Source organism: Pyxicephalus adspersus, chromosome Z (assembly GCF_032062135.1).
Source record: "Pyxicephalus adspersus chromosome Z, UCB_Pads_2.0, whole genome shotgun sequence".
Lineage (NCBI taxonomy): Eukaryota > Metazoa > Chordata > Amphibia > Anura > Pyxicephalidae > Pyxicephalus > Pyxicephalus adspersus.
The window spans coordinates 43,515,870-43,543,066 of NC_092871.1; the positions used below are offsets into that span (position 1 = coordinate 43,515,870).

General features: G+C 35.3%; 1 protein-coding gene and 2 long non-coding RNA genes across 5 annotated transcripts in view; all 3 read right to left on the bottom strand.

The window, feature by feature from the left end:
- Positions 1 to 27,197, bottom strand: part of SLC16A2 (solute carrier family 16 member 2) — a 123,823-nt gene that overhangs the window by 89,756 nt on the left and 6,870 nt on the right. The gene's annotated exons all lie outside the window — the stretch shown is intronic.
- LOC140343128 (uncharacterized) lies at positions 1,020 to 3,649 on the bottom strand. Its single transcript, XR_011923259.1, has 2 exons — positions 3,474 to 3,649; positions 1,020 to 3,092 (listed from the first exon to the last, which is right to left on the bottom strand). It is a non-coding gene; the product is annotated as an uncharacterized lncRNA (long non-coding RNA).
- On the bottom strand, positions 21,287 to 24,547 carry LOC140343130 (uncharacterized). The gene is made up of 2 exons (XR_011923260.1): positions 22,732 to 24,547; positions 21,287 to 22,218 (listed from the first exon to the last, which is right to left on the bottom strand). It is a non-coding gene; the product is annotated as an uncharacterized lncRNA (long non-coding RNA).

Consider the following 27,197-nt stretch of genomic DNA (forward strand, 5'->3'; position numbering starts at 1 on the left):
TTACAAAGTCTGCATCAGTGAAGGGATGCATTTTCTTTGCAATCAACAAGGTCACTTCATAGGAGGCACGAATGCAGTGCTCAGCAGCCTCAGATTGAAGACACGACGTTCGAGGTCAACCCTCCGAAGACTGGTAGCTGCGCGTTGCTTCTGCTCTTTAGGCATAATAATTAGTGTTACGGTGCGGGAAGTCGATGATATCCATGATATCGCAGGAACTTGCGATAACGCGACAATTCAATTAGGCTGGATAAAACAATAAATAACTAAGGGGGCGTTAGGCCGGACTGGAATACTGGCTGGACCTTATCTGGCCTAAAGGCCTGAGTTTGCCTACCTTTGAGAATGTGTAAAGCAAGACTATGTCTAAGAAGTGTCTTATTAAGCCATTATGCTGTGCATAATATCAGGAAAAAATGCCACCAGCATCCTGGTTTAAGTCAATTTCATTCTTCTCGTGTAGTCTAAAACCTTTTATGGTCTCACAGTATTTTTTGGATTTACAATTGGAGAAACTGCAGAAACCCAAAAACCACAATACTTGCTGTCATGGTAAATTACTTTTCTGTGGACGCATAAGATTTCAAATTTTACCATGGAGAAACATAAGAAAATTGACCAGTCTGATGAACAGGATTTTATTTTAGATCCTATTGATAGTTGGATGCAGGTCCATTATCTACCAATGATAAGATAGCAGCAGAATGAACTATGGGATGAAGGCCGGCCAGAAAGTAAAAATTTAGGGATCCACTGCAAATCCCTTGGCAGCACATGACAGAGGCACCTTCAGAGCTATTTTAGAAGCACAGGGAGACCAACACCATTTTACAAAAGAGATTTTACTGTTGATCGACAATTGTATATACCAGGGCCGTGGAGTCGGTAGACAAAACCCTCGACTCCAACTCTCTGACGCCTCAGATTCTGTACCCCCGACTCCTCTGTATTTACAGGGTTTAACATTTTATCTTCACACTTTTGCAACCAATCTTCACAAAAAAATTTGGACCCCCTAATTATTCATAAATCAATAAATTTATTATGAAATTCAATAGAACACAATATTTTTATCATAAAAGTTTTTCTGAAGAAACATTAATAAAAATAATTTGATGATTTGTCAATTGTTATGATTTTTACTTTATATAATTATAAATTTATTTCAGGGATTTATACTTTTTGAGATAACAATATTATTCGTCTTTTCAGTTTGAATGAAAAAGTTTATGATTAATTTTAGAGCTGAAAATAGTCTTTCAACACTGACTTGGGAGGGTTGCATTGCTGTTACGGTTCAAGCCACATCACTAATAATCTCGGGATAAACAAGAATGGCTTCTTCTACAGTCAGTTTCGATGAGCGATCATAATTTTTTACTTCAATTCTTTAAAGAAAACTCCTGCTGGAATCTCTTTATTTGGATATTTTCTGGTCATTTAACTTTCATGCATATGCAATGTCGCTTTACTGTTGAAAGTTCCATTTTGTCCAAGTAGGAATCAAAGTCTAATTCTTCATTTGAAGAGGATGATCCTGAGTTACCAGTGCTTATAGCTTCATCCAGTCGTGGTGTTTCAGGTAGTAATCCCTTCATGCTAACTACTAGATCATAGAGGGCCTTTTTTGTAGTATCATTCTGGTCATTGCTCAACAAACTTCGGCTCATTGGATTAACATAAATAGCAGCTAACAAGATTTGATTATCCAGTAAGAGATTCTCTCTTCTTCATTGAAGATACAATGCCATCAGCTATTAACCGTCTACTTTTTTTCAGGCAATATATCAAGCTCTTCCATTTCAAGAAAAATTTACCAGATTTTAAATCCTCAGTTTGCAAACTCCTGGTGACAGTAAAGGGGTTGGAAAGTTGATTTTCCAGTGCTTTCACTTGTGTCCACCGGCTTTCAGTTAATAAAACGTTTTTATTGTCCAGTTCTTCAAAAAGCCTTCAGTTCAAGCAAATGCTTTACCATCAAATAAGTGCTTCCGCGGCGTGTTGTTACATCAAAATGGCATCTGTTTTAGGGGCCCTGGCTGCAACAGTTACTTGCTTCAATTTGCCAATTAGAGTAGCTGCATGACGATCTTTCAATCCATCTCCTATTGCAAGTTGCAGAGTATGAACAGCACAACGCATATGTTGAATAGTAGTACGCTTAGATGATTCTTCAACAATGTTATTCAAAATGTCACTATTCTCTTCGCTTTCACTTTCTCCAATACTTGCAGAACTGTCTTCCTTTATTATCTGTCTGTCACGTTCTTCATTTTCTCAATTGGGCTCAACATATTAGAAGCAATATCTGTCACAATACAGAGAATCTGCTTCTTTTTAATTTCAACATCTTCTAGAACATCCTCCACTAACTTCTGAATATAGTCACTGGTGTGATGTGCCTGGGTGTCCTTTACTCCCAAGGTTTGATTTATTGTTTTATTATTTTCATCAACAAATTTAACATTAATAGAAAAAAATAAATAATTAAGTAATTATGAAGACAAAATGTCCCTTCAGACCTTTTCGTAATTCTTCCTTTTTTACATTTGGCCTCTTCAATTATAAGTTTCCTTATACTTTCTCTTTCCAGAAAAACATCAGGTTTTTTTTAGCCATTTCTCCATTTAGGCCTAAAAAGGCTGGCTGTGAAAATAAGGATAGTGGTACACGTTTCCTTACTACCATTTCAATAATGTGGGTTTTGAATTTTTCTGGTGTCATTGGTATGGTAACTTTGTCAGATATAAAGAATCTTCTTAGTTGTGTTTGGTCTCCAGTGGATTTCTGAACATTTTTTATCCCAGAAGTAGATATTTTCATTGATATCTTTCTCATTCACAACTTCTAGCACTTGAGAATGAAAATGCTGCAAGTGTCTTTTCAAATTTGATGCTCTTGTAGGTGCATTTTTGTTAGACCCACTGAAACTGCTAATTGTTACATCACATTATTTTTCACCGTCATCTTCAAGAATACATTGGCACACACAATGTTTCCCATCACTTGATAATGTAAAGTGCTCATAAACAGCAGACTTTATCGTGTTTGTTGACAGACTCTGTGCCATTGTGAATAGGGTGCCGCTTTCACTAAAATATAAGTATAAAATATGTTATACTAACTAGCATATTCTTTGATTTAAATACAAACATACACATAGTCCTGCACTATTGCAAACATACATACAACACGGCACTACACACACACAAACAAGCTATAGCCCGGCACTAAACTTAGACATAATTTGTCCTATACAGAAAAACATGCACAAACATATATACAATACACACACACACACAACACAGAGCCCTACATTTTACTCATACACACAATATGCACTATACACAAATATTCATACATTCCTGCACCATACACACATCCCTGCAGTTTTATCCAGAAACATGCACACAGCTTTCCTCCATAGTACACACAAGCAGCCATGCACTTTTAAAATAATTGTGAAAACTTACAGTTCAATCCAAAAAGCTGTTCTTCCAAGTACTTCTAAGCTCTTTTAGCAAACAGAGGAAGTTGAGCGGAAACTGCTGCCTTTATCTTTGTTTGCTGATCTTCTGCTGAAGACAGGGCAGTGGGAGGTTACAGGGCCAGGGTGGCCACTAACTTCCTAGGTGGTGTGCAAAATGATGTTAAAGTTCAGCCCTGGATGGGAGCATATATGGAGAGTGCAGACAGGACACCTGAACACACATCAGGCCATAGCACTCACCTACACCTATATCATTACACTTGTTTACACTCAAATGAACTTGTTAAACACATTATATCTGAAATACAAAGAAAACACTTTTTGTAATGTACATAATCCAGATTACAATAATGTGAATGTCATGTTGTATATTAGCTCAGCTGAACTTCACACTAGTAGAAATACAACTATGCACTGGGCTATTTATTCTTACATCAGAGAAGTACCTACTTATGGCTTATGGATTGTTTGTGAAATAGGACATCTGAACTTGTTGTATTTTTTTATTACAATTTAAATTTATCAGGAATCAGCATATTTTTATCGACTCCGACTCCAGGTACCCGAAATTGTCTGCGACTCCTTGACTCCACAGTCCTGGTATACACACACACACACACACAATAATTACAATTAACCCCCCCCCCCCCCAAACTGTTTAACCATCAGACTGTTTGTGCTCAGTGATTCCAGTACAATACTTTTAAAAGGACATATTAATAGGCATGTATTAGTATACAACATTGTGCTGTTAAGCAAGTAAAAAAAAAAAAAAAAAAAAAATGAAAAACAACATGATAAAACCTATACCGGGGAAAAAATAAGATTCTGGAAGATTTTTGTACAACAAAAAATGATATATCTGGAAAACCAGTGTTAAATTAGATTTTAAGCTATTAGAAATCAAAAGAGACTACAGGTTATAATAAATTATTAATATTAATAAAACAATTTACTCTTACATTTTTATTCTATGAATTCCCTCAAATAGCACAAAATTCCTTTTCATTTCCTGAATGCTTATGTATGGACAGCAACCTAAGACTTTGCCGGAAGGCAAGAAATGCAGTCTTTCACTGCACAGGTTTTTTTTTTTTATTTACAGTTGACAGAGGATTTTAAATCCCCTGCTTGATAGGCAGTTAAAACATTCATCAGGTAAAGTAAAACTGTACTTTTATGCAGAGAGCACCAGTGGGTTACCACATTTGTCCAGATCCAAGTTACTCTACTCAGCTGCCAAGAAGGAAGTCCTATGTTCCCAATTATCTCTCTGCCTTTCTGTTTACACACTGAAACTGAAACAAGCCCAATACAAGTTTATTAACTACATGCATGCATGTATATTTAGATAGCAGAGAAATGATCATGAGAGATTTGTGCCTACTAAGTTGGGTCATGTTGAGCGAACACCAGAGAGAACGAGGGTGCCAGTTGCCTGCTTCTCAGAGTCCGAAAGTACTGGGTAGTTCACTTCACTTACAAAAGGACAGATTATTTATGGGGGAGCAGTGGAAAGTATTTAAAGTATGAAAGGGCATGTTCATTTTTAGTAATGCATGTAATTTCATAAAAAAGAAGGTAAAGTAGCAACCACAAACAAAAATTAGTTTACTTTAAAACTAGGTAGAAGAAAGACCTAATCCTTACTTGTCCTTTATTTCACTATCTATAAATAGAAAGAATACTTGACCTTTTCCTCTTTTGTTCACAACAAGACTATGCAAAGGCTTTTCCCTCTGACTATTTTATAGAAAAATAGATATTTTATATGTTATACTAAAGATAGATACTATCTTTAGTATAACAATCCTATTGAATACTCACAGAATGTTCCTGTCTAAACATATGCACAATTGTAAATACTTGTGTTCCATGCAAAATCCTAGTGCATCAATCAAAATTCAACAGACTGAAGTAGGCTCTGAGCCCAAAGAAGTCAAGTGCTTGAAATAACAGCTGTATGTAGTAGAATTATCTGGAAACAAAATATGGGGATTTAACCAAAACATGTTACCATCACTAGAAGCTCTATTTAATATTTTAGACAAAACTTCAAGGATCTAATGGTTTGCTGTTAAATAAACACTTTGAAATTGAAACAAGAAATTCTGTTCCAAGACGAGAAAAAAGATCAAGAAGATGATAATAACCTTTTTAATTGAAATTATGTACATTAGCGAACGGCAAGATGGCATAAGTGACCTAGTTTTAAACTATGAATGTTGGCTGGTTGTTATGATCCTTTTGTCTTTATTACCTTCTGAATCACTGACCCAGAAAGAGCATGAAGCTCAGGTGTTCAGCCAATTCCTAAACAGTTACCTGCATATTTAAAAAAAAAAAAAAACAGAATAGACTATGTAAAGTAACCAGAAAAGATATACAAAAAAACTGTTTGTACAGGTTAGAAAACAAATGTTGCTTGCTTAGTAGCCAAAGACATCACCAAAAGATGTAAAAAGTTATCATTCCAGGAATGCTATCTGATACCAAAAGAACAGACGATGAGTTTTTTGCCAAATGACACAAATGCTATTTCAAAGTGCAGTTAGACTTTGCATTTAAAAAAAAATAGAACAAAACAAAATACTGGTTTGTAGAAAAACAACTGAACTAACGTCAACAAGAGTACAAAAATCTGTGAAACCTGGCATAATTTTCTCAGTGTTAATCTGGTCGTAAGAAGCTTTCCAATTAAATGCATTGTGTTAGGGGCCAAAATATTAAGTATGTCTCTTGATTGGCTTTTTTTGTGATGGTCTTGTACAGAAATGGGTAAACCAAATATTTGTAATCCTGGTACTGACATTGAGATAACTACAACTACTACAACTACTACTACGAATACTACTACTACTACGAATACTACGAATACTACTACGAATACTACTACGAATACTACTACTACTACGAATACTACGAATAATAATAATAAAGCTGAATGTGCTTTACAAGAAAAATTGGAAAAATTCATTTGTTCTAACCTTATCTTCTGACTTTCAGGAAACATGGAGCACATTTATGGTGAATCTGAAGTTTTAAAATAGCTTGGAATAACCGGATATCATTGTGTCCATTTCTAGGTGTTTAAAAGGGTTGACAAAATAGAATGCATATTTTTCATACTGCAAAGAATTTGGGAATTGATTTATAAAGCAAATACTCTTTACATTACATTAAGTATTTATTTTGGCCATCCAATTATGGACAAAAAAATATATAATTTCCTTTACCCTTGCACATGACTGATAAAAACATTTACTGAAGTTGTAAAGAATTTTACTTTAATAAGTGTATCTCTCTTTTATTGTACTTCACTTCAATTCAGCTACATTAGTATTACAGCAAATTAAATATTGATTCACTTATATCTAGCTGTAATATGCATTTTACTACTGATCTGGACGATCCGATTATGTACAGGAAATGAGATTTGCCCTTTTTTACTGAAAAATAAATAATCGTAGGCTCAATGAACTACACGATGTACTGGTTTATGGCAAACAGCACATTCGTTTTGCATTCTTCGCCAACTGTAATCATTTATAACTCACAAGTGTAGGAAGCTCTGCATTCAAAACATATCCTAATAAATTAATTGCTTAATGGTAATGATTAGTGTAGAGTACAAGTAGGATATCATCTAAGCTGCAGTACAAGTGCAGAACCTGCTGATAGGAGGAGATTGCAGAATGACAGAGACAGCACATCATGCTTCTTCTCATAATGTTCATTTGAAAGATGGAGGAGATACAAGACGTTTATGTGCCATTTAATTGCAGAAGAGAAAAATCAGGTCCTTTCCATGCAAGATGCATAGTGCAGTAGGGCATTACAAATAGCGCAAATGATTTAACCGACTTTTAATTCTCCAGCAGTATATTATATAGATTTACCTTGTGTAATAAGTTTAAACCCCAGCTTGATGAAAGATACCTAAACAATCAATTTTTACAAGTTTAGACTACAGGACCATTTTTTGAACCTCTGGTACTCTGCATTTATTCTTTGCTGATATGAAAAAGCAATTTTTGCTTTATAGTTTTGTTGATAATAAAAATAGTAGGTTTACCATATCCTGGTGTTTTACAACAAACATTCACAAAGGCATAAATATTGCAACACTCTGTATTAGCTATGTCATAACATATGAGTCTTGGCAAAGAAAGGAAATTATAAATTGAATCAGTGCAAAGCAAATATCCCAAATCCAAGAGAGAAGGATTAAATTAATTACAGCCTTCCTAAATACTTAACATTTTATCTATAAATCATTCAAAATGAGATCTTAAAATGTTATGTAAAGTATACACTAGAAAGAAATTCAATGCAAGAGGCAAATTAAAAGCCAAAACCAACAAGCCCATATACGAATGTATGTCTTTTATGACAAACTGATCTTCATAAATGCAGTTCTCATTTTATTCTAAAACCAGGCTATAAAACCAACAATAGAAGCAACAAATAATTAATGCTGATAACACTATCTAAGTGTCAGATCATCTACAATGTTAATAGTCAGGACAGTGTATTCAACATCAAATCATTTTAGTTTATTTTTTGTATAATGGTCCCCAAAAAGTTTTCTGTTGTATTACTATAACAATGTCCCTGTCACAGAAATAAGTCACAGAAAGTATATGATCTGATATTTGCACAGGTTTTTCATAATGATGGACGCTGAAATCTTCCACACCTCTGCTGCCTCTCTAAGTAGAGGTAGGTAGCTAACCAACACATATTTAGGAGATTCTCTGCAGTTTTTCTATTGAAAAAAAAAATTAAACAGAAAAGGAAATAAAAATTTGCAAACTACATACAAAAAACATGTAATTTGGATATGTTGCTTTTATCTAAATATACGGATTGTAAATAATGGAAAACAAATGTTAAGATTAAGAAACTATGATTCAGCTCCTTCTGCCCATAGAATAAACCCACTAGAATTTTTATGATATATGTATGCCTATGTTAGGAAAACATACTTTGCTAAGAACAATTTGCTGATGTGCTGCTAAATTATCTGTATCATATGCCTGCTACAAAAATGTAATATTATTTATTGTGAACAGTAACAGTCCATAACTTTCCATATATAACATCAATATTTCTATGAAAACCCATCTCACATGCCAAGTCACATGATGCAATGAACAAAAAAAACCAACCTATGCTAAAGCTTATAAGCAACTGATAGAAAATGTATTTTGCTTTAGTCAGATGCTCGTTCACCTCTATCTATAGAAACTTGCTATGTCTACGAGTGGAATAAATAAAACTCTCAAAAAGCTCTGCTATGGCAAATTCTTCATGCATTATACCATGGAAAGGACAAAATCGTGCATCACCATTTTTTAAACCACACTAAATATAACAAGTGGAACAGAGTCATTGGGTCTTATTTATTACAGCTCTCCAAGGCTGGAAAGAATACACTTTTCACAGTGAATCTGGGTAATCCAACAAAAATTAAATTTTTTAAAAGTCATTAGCTAACAAATATTTTGAATCCTGGACCAGATCCATTCCAGGTTTGATTAAAGTATATCTTCCCCAGCCTCCAGTGCTTTAATAAATCAGGCCCCAAGTCTATAAAAAAAGAATAGTGCTCCTAAAAAATATTTTCTACCAATAGTTATCAGCATTTCCAGTCAATAGTGTAGATTGGGAAGTATATTCTTGGCACTCTGGCACTAATCATCCTCAAGGATGGGGGTGGAAATATTGCTAAAAACCAAATCATGGATATGTTAAGCGTATGTCAAGAACATATATAAAACATATATGTTGTATATCTCAGCAGTACATACACATTCACCCATTTTAAGTCTCTTTTAGGTGACAAACTATAAAAACAGCTATGTTCCTTCTGCAATAAAAAAATGTTCAAAAAGCTGAGCTATTCAGTCCTGGTTACCAGTAATAAATGAAATCCTGCATGCATGCACAGGAGTAATATAATTTCCTGATCAATCAATTTGGGCAACGACCTGAACCCAGAAGACCAGGTGAAGATGTTGGCATAGGAGTGATAAGAGTGAGTTTAGGTCTGCTTTAACAGATCAAAAGGCAGATTGTCACTCTGTATTCATCATTTGAAATGAGCAAATGAGAAGCTTACAAAATTAGGTATATCATCTGATAATAACTACAGGTAGTCACCGGGTTAAGGACACACAACATACGGATGACTCTTAGATACGAACAGGGCTTCCCTGCACTGATCTCTTCTGCAAGGTCTTGTAAGTCTTTAATGACCAAGATAAACTCTGCAGTTGTTTCTTTTTTGCATATCAAAGCACAGCTTGCTCCACAAGTTAATGAATGTCAAAGCTTTTTTTTTTTGTATCTTTTTTTTGCATTTTTGGTAATTAGCTCACAATGAGGATTTTATACAGTAACTGACAACACACTGCTTAATAATATGTTGAGAGAAACATCTGTCCTAATTGCATTTATTAAAATAATGTACCTATTCTGATTTACATACAAATTCAACTTAAGAAATAGGTTTCTAGCACAGAAACCTATCTTGTTTGTTACCCGGGGACTACCTGTATTAAGAAATCCCAGAGTTTGGTGCCTGTGCTCCACTTACAGTGTGGATTCTGCCGAACATGTGCATCACAAAACTGTTTAATTAACTGTGCAGAATTTTCTAGATACATTTCCCTATAGTTACTTTCTTTCTATAACCCCATTCATTATGTGTGTCAATTCTGTTTAATTGACCTGCCTTTTAAGGAATAAGTCACATCCTAATGAATGACATGTTTATGCATAAGTGCGATACTGAATCACTGAACTGTGAACAGCCCAATGCAACTAAAGCCTGAATATAAATCTGCAAAACCCAACATGATTGAGAGCTTGCAGCCAGAACCTTTCCTTCATTTGCCCCACAGATTTGAATATTTATACAATATAGCATTGATTTAGGCTCACTTAATAGCAATGCAAAATACCTTAAGAACGATTTAAATATACTTCAACCACTTTTTTTTAAGAAAAAAAAACAATGCAGTTTCAGAAATTTGTTTAAAAAGAGAAATCCAACAAAAACAATAAAATAAACATCCCTGAAAGTAGGTCATTATTGATTGTAATAATACATGTATTTTTTCCAAAAAAAAAATCAGAATCTTTCCATCTTTCCAGGTTATTACAGACTCACCTGTTGCAGGAAACATTCTGAATGTGTGTTCTGTATGGAGCTGGTCTATATGCAAAATGCCAAAGCTACCTCTCATGCTTACCTGCAGTTATTGCCATGCACCAGGTATTGGTTTATACACATCTTTATATTCACTTTTTTAACTTGTTTGAGGGCAAGTCCTTTTTCTTTAATATGCCACCATTTATTGGGACTTGGATGGTAAGGCTGGAGAAGAAAGGGGATAGATGATACGAAATATTCATTAGCCAGGAAATTAGTTGGGATCTGACTGGCTGCAGTTTCTAATGTACATTGTGAGAAACAGTCATGTTGCAGTAAAATAGGTAGAAGCAATTTCAATACAAGGGAGCAACCTGTGCAAGATGAAGAAAAGCTGGAGTTCAGATTTCATGATTTATGTCCTCAAGTGGGGTTTTGACATTTGGACTATGTCATGGTAAGCTCAAAACATCACTGACTATTCTAAATCATGTTAAAGCTGTGACTTGACCATTTCCAAACGAATTTGTCTTTGTCAGCCATCAATGATTGAAGCAGGTTGGACGAGCTTAGGGGGGAGTCAAATGCACCCAACAAACTTTGAATGATTGCAAAAGTGGCTCAGAAATTATTTTAAATGTAGTCTGAATGCAGCTGAAAGCACTCTGGAGTGCCCCAATACGCAAGCTTATACCCCAAGCAATATTTGTTAGAGGAATGCTCCTTATAATCCTCCTTATAAAAAACAGACCATGTAACAGAGGAAGGGTGCTTGAAATGAATACTGTGGGTGGTGCTGTACAAAATTCAAAGAAACAGAACATGAAGTCACCAGCACTCTAAAGTACAAGATTCCCGCTCTGTTAAAGCACTGTCACAACATATTGTAAAGCAACGTTTTCAAGCCATGTAGAGTCCTTTTCTCAAGTTACTATATTGGGGACCCTCTACAGAGGCTTGAAATGTTATTTTTACAACACTTACTATTATTATATTGCAGAATATTTTGGAGTATCTGAGACTTTGTGTTCTGTTTTCCACAAGCTTGAACAGCCTCTGGACACAGACAATGTAAATATCTGCTTGGCACAAGGGACGACGCCTAAGTATTTTTTCTTTGCAATCATCAGGCTACCAAACTAACAGAGAGGAGGTCACCAAAGATGTAAAATTCTAGTAGAACTTTTTAAAGTCAGTCATCAAATAAGCTTTTACCATGCAGTGTTCTCCCCAGCCCCTTTAGTTGGGTGCACCACTGAGCACTGTTCAGTAACCACCCAGCTGTTTGTGGGTGATTAGTAAAGAGTTGGGTCACAATACTGGGGCTGCCTCCCACCTACAATTTCTTACCACCCGGCTAAAAAATATTTCTTGGTTTAACATTGCCAAGATTTTTGGGGAGAAACCTGCTAAATGAGTTCATATCATACACTTTTCAATGCATTTTACAAACATCATTACAGCTTTTACTTGTTTTTTATTTGTCATCACCAAGACACCATTACACAAGTAGGAAGAAAAATATTTGGGTTTATTGTAAGATTATAAAAATACCCCAGTGTTCCCTAAATGCTGGGTGGAATTTCGATTTAAAAAAAAAATTAGCCAGGTGCATATTGCAGAAAGTTAAAACAAAAACTCCACTTAAGCTTAAAATGGTACACACCTAAAATAAGTGAATTGAAATAAGCCGTTTCTAATATGCTACTCAGAAATACTATAATGTCTGTAAGACGTTTTATTAAACCAGCTACAATTCCCTCTTTTCATCTCCCAGTTCAGGATGAAAATGTGAAAGAAGAAACTGCTGGTTTGCTACAGACAGCAAAGGTAGATTACTAACTGCAAATATAATGCATTTAATAATGTTTATGCATACATAAGTACATCTTACTGGAAACACAGTTATTGGTAACAAAACTAAAGCACTGCATATAATTACATGTGAGTAGAGATTATCACAATAGTGATATCTGTTAAACATGAAATCACCTTCAAAGCAAACCCAAATGAAGAAGCATAGCCATTTATTAGGGTTCTATTTATAAAACAATGAATCTGACATTCCCTTAAACATTCCCCAGTGGGAATCAATTACTGTCATTGAAATGCATGGACCTGGAAGATTCCCACAAGGGAATGTCGGATTTTTTTTTTCTAAGGAACCCTTAGTCGAGTGAACTAAGGATTTTTCCAACTACAAATACTTTAAAAAGTATTATTTTGTATTTATCACATGTGGTCTGTAACATGCTCTTTTTTTCACTTTGTATTAAAACAATATTTTATTGTAAAAAGGTTGGATAAAGGTGACCAATTGTATTTTATAAGATTTCATAGAACACCAATTAGTACTCAGCAGGTCATTTCAATTAAACTGTTTAGTATAAATGAAAGTTTCTATGCCAGGGAATGTTTTCTGAGAAAAAAAATAAAGACATTCTAGAACGCTTTAAACTGTATCACGTGTTATAAATAATTAAAACTATTTGTTAATCCCTAAATAATTAAATGTAAACCTTTTGTTACATGTTTTCTAGTAATCTCTTGTTGGCCTTTAGTCTTAGCAGGCTCAATGCAACTAACAGACCAACCTACCCTTGAATTCTAGACACACTTTTGTGTATGTTTTACAGTTTGCCATCTAGGAAAAAATGTATTAAAAATAGATTTTTTGCATGAGCCTAATGTGGGATACGTTATGGGACATATTTGTCAAGCAGTCAATGTGACTCGGCAATCATTATGATCATTATTGATGGTGAATCAATATCTGGAGAATGTCAGATTCAGAGCTTTATAAATAATACGCCCTTTGTATTTTCCAAAGAACCCTGTACTTTCGTTTTAGCATGAATTTAGCTTTTAGCATTTAGGAGGAGTGCATTAAGTACATATGACATATATATACCGTGTGCTTAACCAACCTTGACACTCATCCATGATTTTTGTCCCACACAATTACAATTGATGACAACACCACAGTTGAAAACAAAAACCATTGCAGTGTTCTATTCAGCCCTTTTTGGCCAGGTGCACCAGCACTTTTCAGTAACCACCCATTTTTTAACCCGGGTGGTTACTGAAGAGTTGGGTCACAATACAGGGACTGCCACTCACCTACAGCTTCTTCTCACCTGGATTAAAAAGTAGGCTGTGTGAAAATTTTGTTGCAGTGCCGATATTCTTTTGAAACTGTTGGTTCCCCAGCTGATTTACGCCATAAAACACATAACAAAAAAAATGCAGGCAAATTAAACTCCTACTCTGTGATTTTGTTGGTGCTGATTGACTCTGCTAGTTATCTGGGTTACTACTAAAGCTTTCATTTTCAGATGATATATATAAAAACACAACAGCAAAAAAAGCAAAGCAAGAAAATCACAAAAAAGCTAAACCAGATAGGAATTTTTAAGGTTCCAAATACAAAATCCATGATTGTTATATAAAACAAAAAAACAGCACACAAGGCAAAGCAATAAAATCACAAAAAAGCAAAAACACAGTAACAGGAATTTAAAAATTCACGATTGCTATATGATACAAAAAAGTTTCTAGCACAGGAAAAATTAAAACCGAAAAGGGTTTTCTTAAGTATTAACAAGTTCCACCAACACAATCATTGCACCTCCAAATAATGAGTCTTTATCAATTAAATTAAGTGGTGAAAAAATTACAGCAGCCACAGCATCTATAGAATCGTATTTTGCAATATATTGTTTTTTTTTTTCTTGGACTTAAATATGTTTTAAGTTAGCAACTAAACTTTTAAAGAATTTCAAGGACCTAATTTGGTCATATGTTGCATGATGTTTAACAGATGAAAAAGATGTATTAAAGTTACATTTTCCTACACATAACTTTAAGAAGTAACTGTATAGTACAGTAAAATACCGAAAATGAATCAATTTATGGAGCCCAAACATTTTAGAGTTAGTTGGGTTATGTACATTTATTATTTTTCTTATTGCTCCATGACGTTAAACCTGAAAGATGAGGAGATGCTTACATAAAATAGGACAAAAAAATAGAAAATTTCACATAATGGACAATTAATATTATTCTTGAAGCACATAAGTGTGGGCAGTGAAGCTTCCAGTGAGGACATTTTACTTGACACCCAGAGATGCCATACTAGAGGTATCTGGCAATATAATGGACACATGTGTAGTGTGAATTGTTGGTGCCCTTTACTGCCTTGTCCTTCCATTGCCAATGAGATAGCCATTAAAAGGCATCCAAGCTAGGACACACCATGTAAACATTAGAATTAAAAGCAATTTATGTAAATTATACATAACATTTTTTAGTAGCCACACCAGACCAATACAACTTTGTTTAGTTTTTCATTGTTTACATCTCCCTTTATGCAAGTATACATTTTGATGAATTAATCTGTATTTGTGCAATACTGTAATCAAGTCTTTTCATATGTGATACTGCATTGGTAAATTTGGTGTTGATAGGATATTGGTATTGGGCTGTGTTTATCAGAGAGTTGACCTCCACCTCTCCTAAAAAAGCAGATATTTCCCTTGATAAATTAAAAGAGATGTAACATGTCACCCACTGGTGACAAGTGTGTCAAATGCTATCTGTAGGCAAAAATGCCATTATGAGGCTACAACGATGTTCACTTTGGGCAATGATTTGTTGTAAACTATGGAGGTGTTAACATTCCTACCAAAAACAGTAAAAATTGTTTTATGTAGAATTCAAATAAATGGTTTTCATTTTAATATTTGCAGTGGTGTGTCCTAGCTTGGATGAGTTTTAAATCCCATATATATTTTCATCTTTTATAAGTGTTCTACAAAGGGTCCTGGCATCCTGTTTGATTAGGGAGTATGGGTCCGTACGGACAAATCCTAATATTGTCCAATCCATTGGTGCCTGCAAAGCCCTGGCTGTGACACTGTACCAATGACCAGTAGAGTACATGGATCCTACTAGGTAACCGACAACTGAACATCAAAGGTGAGGTGCAATGTCCCACCAACAGGGGGGCACCATTCCTACCAATAAAATGCCGTGGCATTTCTTGTTCTTACCGATAACCAATGCAGAGGCATTTTGTTCAAATGAAGCAGGACCTGCCTCCACTATCCACCAGTGTAATAACATTGTTTTTATTCCCACTGACGACAGTCAAACACCCAAAGAGTGTTAGAGACCATGGCCCTTTTGTTTTAAAAATTTAAGAGATCCTGACTAATACCCAGCTCCTTTTCCACACAATATATGGAAAAAAAACAAGCAGAAAATATATCCAAAGAATACACAGTGGCAGTCCATTCAGTTTCTTTGGAGTTAAACACTTCCTCTTTGCTCTTTGATTACTCCCACCACTTTATTCACTTCCCACTCCTGGATTGATGGGACCTAAGATAACAAAAAGTAAAACATGATTTCTCAATATTCTATCACCATAAATCTGTTCCTTTTCCAACTTTCCACCACTTCTGTTTTTCTTTCTATCACTCTTCAGCCTTTCCTCTCTTTGTATCTTACAAAATAAAAAATACCATGGTGGAATATTTCAAATATTATTACATTCCAAATATTATTAAATTTGAACTACATGAAGTCTGTTCAACTATTAGATTAACAAAATCAAAAAAGGAGAAAGATACATTCTGTTCTCTAAGAAGCGTGTTGTTTCAAGGGGCCTGCAGTATACCAGCCAAAAGGCCCCCAGTAAGACTCTTGCCCAGGGTCCAAAACCTAAATAAAACAAACCCTGCAGGCATCCGAGCCCTCTGTATGCATTCCCTTACAATGCCCCTGTAGGTTGAAATTAGCAAGAATGAAGTGGTTGCCTTTTAACAAATCAATCTACCCAAAATTAATGTTCAATTCTTGAATGGGCAGGCATTAGCAAAGCTGAAGAATCATATCATATAGGGCATTTTATTGATGTAGTATATGTCATCAATTTTCTTGATGACAAATCTATGACATCTAACCTAATATAATTATTTTCAACATTTTTTTTGCACAGCAAAAACTCATCATAGTGTCCAAAGTTTAGTGATGGCAGAAGCCTGACAGTGAGAAGATATTAAAGAACTGATATACCAGGTGTGTACCTAAAATTTAAAAAGTAAAAGATTTCAAACAAAATAAGTTTGACTTCTAAGAACATTTCTGATTTAAAATATATAGCATTACGCCTGCTGAATAGAGCTTCATTTTGATTTAACTTACTGAAAGTAGTCATTCAAAAATCATTTTTTTTTTAATTTTGCATTTTTACTGATTATATATACTCAGTCATGGATGTGACTTTTGGTTGAAAGTAATTTACCATATTTTATATGATGGCTTGGTCATATTTTCAGGACAGCATTTCACATATAAAAAGTTTTCTTCCCTCTAAACACCTTTTGTCACACCTATAAAGTCAGCATTATTGCTAAACAAAGGCAGAGGTAAAATTCCAGCCATCAGCCTGTGCAGACTCAAACTACACTGCAATGAGCAGCAGTTTAGCAAGTCCAACATATGAATAGTGCAAATACTACTGTGTTGGTATCATTGCAATCAAAACACAGAAACAGTTTTTTTCAACTGTGTGAATCAAAGCAAATAAGGACAAGGATGGGATCATACAAGAAAGCCTAAATATTTAGATAGGGAGAACCTCAATATTTACATTTCTTGTTATAGTCATACAAAGACAGCCCAGTGCTTTCCAGTCTTAGTGCACAAAAAAGGCTAACAAAATAAACATGTGAAAGACACATTATAACATAGCTCACAGATTGGGTTTTAGGTTTTTCCTTTCTACTTAAAGGGATCCATCTACATTTTACTATTAATGAAGTAACTGACTTTGCACTATGAATAAATATATATCCAGTCACAAAGAAATCTAAAACTTTAAATGCACATAAACATCTAAGGAACTATCAAGGATATGCTCCAACATTTCTACTTTTGCAGATGCTCCCTTCTAGGTCCTTGAGACCTTTTCTTTGGTCCTACAGTAATGCAGACCTGGGCTCAACTTCAAACAGCCATGTAGGTTCTATTTTCTTCCTGGGTCTCCTTGGCTATAAACGCAAGTGACTGTATAAGAATGGTAAAGTCATGGTAAGGTACTGCAATGATTGATACGCAGGACTAAAGCCTTCAATGAATAACCCAGATAATGATAACAATCACACAATTACAAGTTGTGGTCGAAGTATAAAGATGTATAACAGAGATATGTGTTGTGCAGTGTCGAAATTGTGCATAAAAAGAAATAGGCCATTGCCGTACTGAGGTAGGCATAGTGTAGTGCACATTTTTTAGGGAGCATTGCCGTGTTTATTTATTGGGACATTTCTTTTTTTTTTAACAGCAGTATGGTCTGGGCTTTACACTTCTGCTGCTTCATAAACAGGGCCCTCATTAGGTCTCAAATGTAAAAGCATGTCTGTATGGCTTTCTTTGCGCCTTACCAAATGCAACTCTAAACCCTACAAAAATTTATGATACCTGGCATCTCTTAGTTCCCAAGAGATGCGAATCACCTCTTTGGCCACAAGATGATGCAACTAGTATATGATCTGCAGCACCAGCACAAGTAACAACCCACAGAAATGCCTGGAAATGCTGAAAGCAACATAATTCTATCAACTCTCCAGGGAAAACCTATACCTCATAATAAAGCCTATGCAGGATGTCAGAAAAGCAGAGCAGACTCATTTACATATTGGGGAAGGTTTTCAAATGCACACCTCCACTTTTGGAGCGTGTTGTTCCTCTATTCTAGAAGCAGTTAAACATTTGCATGAATTATATTTCAAGTTTTAAATGAGATGCAGTTATGTTATTTCTTATTCCCCAATACAAACTATCCCACTCTTCCCATCCGCAAAGATCCAATGGCCGGTGGTGTGGTTTGGTTTGGTTTACATCCAGTGCCATAGGAGATGTACCTGCACATTACAGCCCTTTAAACATTTTTTTTCTGTTTCTTTTTAATTTCTTTCAGGTCTTGGAGTTAAAACAGAAAAAGAATTTCATAAATTGAGGGAAAATTGCAATCAGACAGTGAGGGAAATTGCAATCAGACATTCATCACCAAAACATTTGTTTGCAGGATAAATCTATATCTTAGAACCTCCATCTACTTTATCTCAGTGACAACTGTTGCTGAGATAAATAGAAGGGGACACCTACACCTCTATCTCCTAACATGTTAGTTTGGTCATAAAACCTCATAAAGTTAATTGTGAAAGAAACACAATTTTAACCAAAAACCCTAAGATCTACAGGGTTATAACCAGGGCTGTGAAGTCGGGGAATTGGAGACTATTTTGGGTACCTGGAGTCGGAGTCGATAAAAATGTGCAGACTCCGAATCCTGATAAATTTTAATTATAATAAAAAAAATACAGCAAGTTCAAATGTCCTATTTCACAAACAACAGTCATAATTAGGTACTACTCTGATGTAAGAATAAAGCCCAGTGCATAGTTGTATTTCTACTAGTGTGAAGACCAGCCGAGCTGATTATAATATACAAACTCACATTCACATTATTGTAATCTGGAATATGTACATTACATTTTCATTTTATTTCAGATATGTGTTTAATGTCCTGGGCGTTTCACTGATGTCCGGATTTCTGTACCAAAAGCAGTTTACTGTTTTTCATGAATTTTTTTTAATACATTGTAGACCTGTAACTTACCAAAATATGTCTAAAACAAGGGTCTAGTAGATATCCTGAAATAACTTTAATAATAAAAAAAACACAAAAATCAGCTTAAACAAGAATGCATAAATCAAAAATACTGAAAATGCAAAAATTCTGTATACTGTATAGTACTAATTTTTTCTAAAACACCTCCCTAGTGTGGTAAATTTTAAAACAGAGTCCAATGTCACATACCTATAGACAAAACCACATAAATATATTTTGTATTATTTTGCATAGGATTGGATACAGGACTTTGTATTGAATCCAATACAAAATATTTTATTTTCCCACCACGACCCCCGTTGTCTGACAATCAGATTGCACTGTAATGCTTGTTTCTATTTTTAGCTATCCCAAACCTGGTTTGGGGTAAACACTTTTAGCAAGTTTTGTTACCCCAAACCACGCTCAGGGTAACCGTCCAGGTGGTTAACAAGTTCATTTGAGTGTAAACAAGTGTAATGATATGGGTGCAGGTGAGTGCTGTGGCCTGATGTGTGTTCAGGTGTCCTGTCTGCACTTTCCATATATGCTCCCATCCAGGGCTGAGCTTTACCATCATTTTGCACACCACCTAATACTAGGAAGTTAGTTAAGTGGCCCCCTGGCCCTGAAGCCTCCCACTGCCCTGGCTTTTTGGATTCAACTGTAAGTGTTCATGTTTATTTTAAAACTGCATGGCTGCTTGTGTGTACTATGATGGAGGCTGTGTGCATGTTTCTGGATAAAACTGCAGTGCTATATGAAAGTTTGTGTGTATGGTGCAGGAATGTATGAATGTGTGTGTATAGTGCAAATTGTGTGTATGTGTCTGAGTAAAGTGTAGGGCTCTGTGTTGTCTGTATAGTATATATGTTTGTGCATGTTTTTCTGTATAGGACAAATTATGTCTAAGTTTAGTGCGGGGCTATAGCTTATTTGTGTGTGTAGTGCCGTTTTGTATGTATGTTTGCAATAGTGCAAGACTATGCCCCTGATTCATCAATAAAATCTGCGCTCGCTGGAAGCACGAAAGTACGCGCGGCCAGCGATCGCGGTTTACCCCGGTCCGGACTCAAGTGTGCGCGTACACTCGCCTCACTGCCAGCCGGGTTCCTGCCTTCATAATAATGAATATGGGGCGCAAATCTGCCAATTAAGGTGATTAGATTTCAGCTGCGCGATTAAGGAGGATCTGTTAAGCTCAATGGTGAGATCATAGCAATTAATTAGCGCACACCTGCTCTCTAACATTTTTTTAGGGCTATGGGTAATGTGTGTGCCATTAGAAAGAATGATTTTTTAGGGCAACAGTGACTTTTAATGCAAGCTCGCCAGTGTAAACCTGCCGGGGATGCGCGGCTCCGGCCGCAAGCTTTTTCAGTTGCTGAATAGCGCGACGGCGTACGATTTCGGATCGCGAATACGAATGCGCGATAATCCGATTCTGCTTGATGAATCAGGGGCTATGTGTATGTTTGTATTTAAATTAAAGAATATGCTAGTTAGTATAACATATTTTTATATTTATATTTTAGTGACAGTGGCAGCCTATTCACAATGGCAAAAAGTCTGTCAACAAACACGATAACTTCTGCTGTTTATGAGCACTTTACATTATCAAGCAATGGGAAACATTACGTGTGCCAATGTATTCTTGAAGATGATGGTGAGCATCAAATTTGAAAAGACATTTGCAGGGTTTTCTTCCTAAAGTGTTAGAAGATGTGAATGAGAAAGATATCAATGAAAATATTCCATCTTCTTCTGGGATAAAAAATGTTCAGAAATCTACTGGACACCAAACTCAACTAAGAAGATTCTTTATATCTGACAAAGTTGCCATAACAAGAACAGAAAGAATTCAAAAACCACATTAATAAAATGTTAGTAAAGAATGGTGTACCACTATCCTTCTATTCAAAAAGCGGTCCTTTTTTTTTTTTTTTTTAATGGAAATGTATTTTATGTTTCTTTAGAAAAACTTTCATGGTGTTATTTTTAATTTTATAATAAATGTATTGATTTATAAATAATTAGGGGGGTCTACATTTTTTTGTGAAGTTTAAAAGCAAAAGTGTGAAGATAAAATGAGAAACCCCGCAAATACAAATAGTCGGAATCGGGGGTACCAGAAACTGAGGAGTTGGAAAAGTCGAAAGATTTATCTACCGACTCCACAGCCCTGGATATAACACAATCAACAAAACAAAGTTCCATTGTGACAGAAATACCATCATTTAAATCAGAGGATCACAGACCATTTACCCAAGGGACATCTGCCACAGAGCTGAATATTCTGGATTAGGTAAACACTGATGAAATGACTGTTAATTGTCATTAACCTGTTGAACTGCAGTTATTATTACCATCTTAGAATCTGCAACCCTGTCATCCTGAAAGTCATGATTTATACTGAAAAAGGCAACCCCAGATACACTTGGGCAATTTAGAACTTTTTTGGTAGATTACCATTTTCCTTAATGTAGATTACTAGTAAGAAATTATCCACTATGCCTGAGTATTTATATATTGCTTCATCATGCCTTTCTTTCAGTTCATAAACCCAAGCATTAACCTACTGCTGCATTGACACTTATTATTGTACAAACTCTAGAGACACCACTGCTGTGGATATAGTTTAACATTTATGTATCTTGGTTCTTAGAGAAACCAAAAAAAAAACGAAAAAAAAAAAACACAAAGGTATAACCAACCCCTACTTTCAAATAACAATGAGCACTGAAAAAAAAGTATTTTTGTATTATCTTGATCAGCACTTAATGTTAGGGACATATCCAAAGCTTAATATCCAAAGTCTGGAATTGAACTGGTAAAGAGACAGACGGCAACCATGAGAATGTTCTTCTGGTTAGTGCCACTGATGAACTCTTCCTAAGGAAATTAAGGAGGTCAGTCATATCACGGTCACACTTAAGGGGAGAGAATTAATGGGAGTTTGTATTTGTTGTGGAAAGCACACAATTCACAGGACTGATAAAGGGGAGGAAAATCCCAACTAAATCTGCCTGCTTAGTTAAAAAGTCATCTCTTTCTCAATGGCTTGGTGGGCTCAAATTCGGTCCCATTTAACTTGCCAAGGAAAACATTGCCAAAAATGTTTACATAAAAAAAAAAAAAAAAAAAAAAAAAATAGAACATATATTATACACATAAAATATTAAAACTGCATTCATGCAAAGGAATATTGTGACTTGTCTTCTGAACTTTCTAGCTTCCTGATGTCTGTTGTCCTCCATACTTTTTGGATTACAGACTTAGCTACGCAAAATAAACATCAAAATTGGCACCCACTTGTTCTGGGTCATTGAATTAGAAAGTACAGAATAAGCTGATCAGCATGACAGTAAGGCAAAAAAACATTTCATGCAGGTGGTCAGCAGTTACCTCCTACTTTTTTTTTTCTCCCAGATCAGGAATCTTTGATGAAAAAAAGGTCCAGGAGATCTGAGGTGCTTAGAGTGGGAGAACAAGAGTAGCGTTTTGAAAATCTTGTGAAAGTAAGCCTGCAGAAAACCAGTGGCATACTCTCCTTACACAACCATCCTCCGTAGTTTGTCCTTGGCCCTCTTTCCTAACACAAGGTCCTTATTAAGGGCAAAGGAAGTATGATGTTATGGAGGTGTTCCTCACAAAGTGAAACCATCTGTTTGATTAGGAAACTTGGTGTGTATCTACAGGAAATGTAAAGATCACATATTAATGTGGACCTAAAACACACAAGAGGTGGTCCAGTTTAGTGAAAACTGTCACAGACCCTAGGAAAATAATGTTAATTTCCAGATGCCATTATGCAACAATAATTAAACTAATAAAGCAGGATATTATTTTGTAATGTGTATAAAAAGGTCTGCAACATGACCAGTCTGTGTTAATCACAGCAACCAGTTTATCTATACCGTGCCCTTAAAGAAGGTAAATAGGTTACACAACATCAATTAAGACAGGAGGTCCATTGTTAGTTAATACTATGATCCTTTTTGTTTTGTAAAAAAAAAAAAAAATACATAAAACATTCATGTCTAATTGTAAGATATCTTTTATTGTTATTTATTAGTGCAAATGTCTCTGTTGTATGAACTATTAATAACTTTCAAAGTTTGAAATACCAAGCTTTGTGCCCATAAAAAGACAAAGCATGGTGTAAAAAAACCTACTTCCCAACAATATATGTGTTTTGGGTTGCCATTATTTTTTATTATGTTTTTGAAGATGATCCCCAGGCAAACCAGGCAAATGCTACCATCCCCCGCCATTCATATATACCGGTCACTAAAACCCCAACAAACTTTATTTAAATGCAGTTTAACTTCTCTAAAGCCACAGTCACTCAACACTCCTAATCTCTTGATTGTTTACAGGAGAACTGATCATCTCACTGCCTGTGAACACTTTGTTTTGGCTGTCCAACAGGAAACAGAAGAATATAAAGAATCATTGACATCTGCACAAGGAGAGTGTAGGAGACTAGCCAGCACAGGTAAATCTGGGGCGCTAGATTAGCAGTCCGCTGCACAGTAGCAGTGCTGGATAGGGATATGGGTGGTAGTTTAGGGATAATTTAGACCTGCAGTGTGATGAATTGATACCGCACAGTTGGAACCTTGCACTGGAGCACTGGTTCCTAATGAACCAGCATCTGCAGATTGACAACTTTTGGCTGCTCACTGTGTTCTCCATTGGAGTGCAACTGATAGAATCTACATACAGCCTCTCCCCTAGGCAGCTGTAACTGTTCCACAATCTCACCGCTATTCTTAAGTGAATATATAGCTTCAGACAGTGAAAAAACACAAACACATACAGAATAGTTGGGGTGGATTCATACTTGCCAGGATATGTGTCTTAATATCTTGAATCTTTTATAAATTCAGACAAAACCACACAGATAATATTGAGAAAAGTATATTGTTATGCCATCACATGTTTCATGTTCATCTTTGTAACAAGTCATTTTTCCAGTATAGGTTACTAAAAATGTTATACATTTTAACTCTGCATACAATAATAAGGTGGCAAAAGAGATGTTTTGATAGGTATAATGACTTCCTGTCAGTTATTCCAGGCGTTTTGTGATATAGATGATAACTGCACACTGTAAGATTCATCCGGCTTACCATTGATTAAAAGAAATAAGAGTTAGCATCTATTTGACATAAAGGCCATGAATGCACATAAGCAGCAGGTTAAAAAGAATACTTACTTTTAGCTAAAGAGTGACCAACAACCAACCCGTATGTCCAAACATCACTTTAGGAAAATATAAAAGGGTCAGTCTTATATTTGTTACACATGTACTGTCCTCACAATGTGCAACATACTATATACACACACACACACACATCACGAATGCAAGCAAATACCCTAATATTTGTATATATTCTAGAGACTCAGATCAACATAGCTCAACAAAAACACTAAATTATTGTAAGTTGCTAGGAAACAGTATGACAATAATAGCAATAAAAAACATGCTACAATGTAAAAAAAAAAAAATATCTGCATCCAAAATCATGAGAATGATCACTTCAAGCGTATGATCCATTCCACAAAGAAAGCATTTGTTCAATGCAGTAATCCAGAACGCCAAGGTTTTCCTCTAATCACCACCTTTAGGATACAGCTTTGTAAAAAAATAATTTACTATTAGAGTTTACTATCTCTTTTGATAATAAAAATAACCAGCAAACCTATGTAATATCCAGTAATGGACATTTTTTATATGTAAGCTGTAGCAGTACCAACACTAAATTTAAATTGGTTCACTGCAGATCATGCCAACTTGCTAAAACCCTGAATGGTTCATTATCACATCAAGCACACAGAAGTAGGGTAATTCTAGACAAGCCCCATTTCCTGTACAATATTTTTCAGCATCATTATTTATTTGATGCCATCAACCTGAAATCCCGAGGAGCAACTGAATACACCACTGAATTACATACATAGGCACTGTTTTACCTACCCAAGAATTTATAATCTCCTGTGCAGAGCGTTTAGTGATCTAGGCACCATAGCTGCAGTGCAGGAGCTTATACTGAGCAGAATACACTCCCAGACTGCTAAGTGGACAATGAAGGGGTTGTATCATACCGATATGTCTATTAGTGCTGGTGACCCTTCAGTTTAAATAGTGATGTATAGAGGAATTGCAAAAGGTTTCCTTCTCAGTTTAACCTTTCCTTTAGGATGTATTTGGAGTGAATCTCCCAGAAAAAGTAATGCATATCTAAAGCCATTTTTTTTTATTTATTTTAAAAATACCCCATACATCTTATTCAGTCCTAATCCTCTAGCTACATCTCCGTTTAGATAAAAAAAATATTGCTACTGATCAATGGAATCAGAGTGAAATCTAAAATACATGTGATGAAGTATGAAAATTGATCTGAATCACTGGTTTGAGAAATTATATGTGAGCTGGGCTGAAAGGTCATAGACAGGAAAAGAAACATTATTATTATTATTAACATTATATTTACTTTCTTGACTACTTTCTAAGAAAAATTGCAAACTTAAGAATGAAAATAAATGTTTGGTTTGGACCCCATTTACTTGCTTTTATTAAAATAGGGCTACAAGAGATAAAGAGATCTCTGCTAAATGTACTGAATAATGCCGTTTATATAGTGAAGTTATAGTTTGTCATAGTTTTTCCTCTTGTATAGTCTACATACATGAATCCTAAATCCTGCGCTTATGCAGTGATCACTAGATGAATGAGCTCAATTTTTGGCAAAAATAGTTTTTTTCTATGATTCATTATCAATTTCTGACTGACCATCTGTTGATGTTTTTTTTTAGATTTTAGCTTAACGTTAAACTTTTGTAGGACGATGACCTTAATACTTCTCAGCAGAAAGAAAAAACTGTCACAGTGAATACACCTACATTATAACAGCCTACTGCTACATATTGAAACACTCAACTTGAAAAGTATTTGCAGGGGGGCTTCAAACCTGTACTGCTCAATAATGAGTTTTTTTCAACAGAACAAACCACAGCTCTTTTGAGCTTATGAAGAAGAATCAGGACACTTACAATAAAATTGCACAAGACAATGAAACTGGAAAGTAAAGCCTTAAAAAAGAAGCAGTTTAGGGCAATATTTTGCCCATAACCTTGTAATATAATTGCAAGCATTCAGATTTGATTAGACTTGAACATGCCAGAATGTCTGCACTGCAAGGCTATATTTACACATTTATTTATGCAGGTAAACTTACCAAAATGTTATGTGTTTGTACTATTATACCACTGTTGCTACATTTTCTTCCATTGCAAATTTCCAAACATCTGTAGCATCACTGCAATGGACTACACCTATTCAATCTCTTGGAAGCTGCTGGCATGGTCTACTTTATTCATTCCCCAATATTTGGTAAGTCAGCGGCCCACTGAATAATAAAGTATCGGTATGAAAGCCTTGGAACCTGCAATGAGTTCCACATTTTCAGCTATATTTTTTCATTACCATTTTAAACTAAATTAAAAAAAAAAGCAAGTCATATCAAGATAAGGGTAATGAAGACAGTGACAAGGTCACACTCTGGCTGCACTTTAACATAAATTTGCTATGTCAGTGGAACTGTGACCGAGTACAGTGGTAAATGCTATAAAGTGCTAGAATAATATCTTGACAAATGTCGAGGTCAGCAGCAAATGTGTGCAACCTTTTAGCATTAAACAGTACAACTTCTAGACACTAAAACCATATAACCTCAATATGCATTTTTTTACCACCTTTCTACTAGCTACCTTTATAATACTGTACCCATGCATTAATCTTTGCAAAATGTACCGTATAAGACGCACTTTTTCTTCCCCAAAACTGGGGGGGAAAAGTTGGTGCG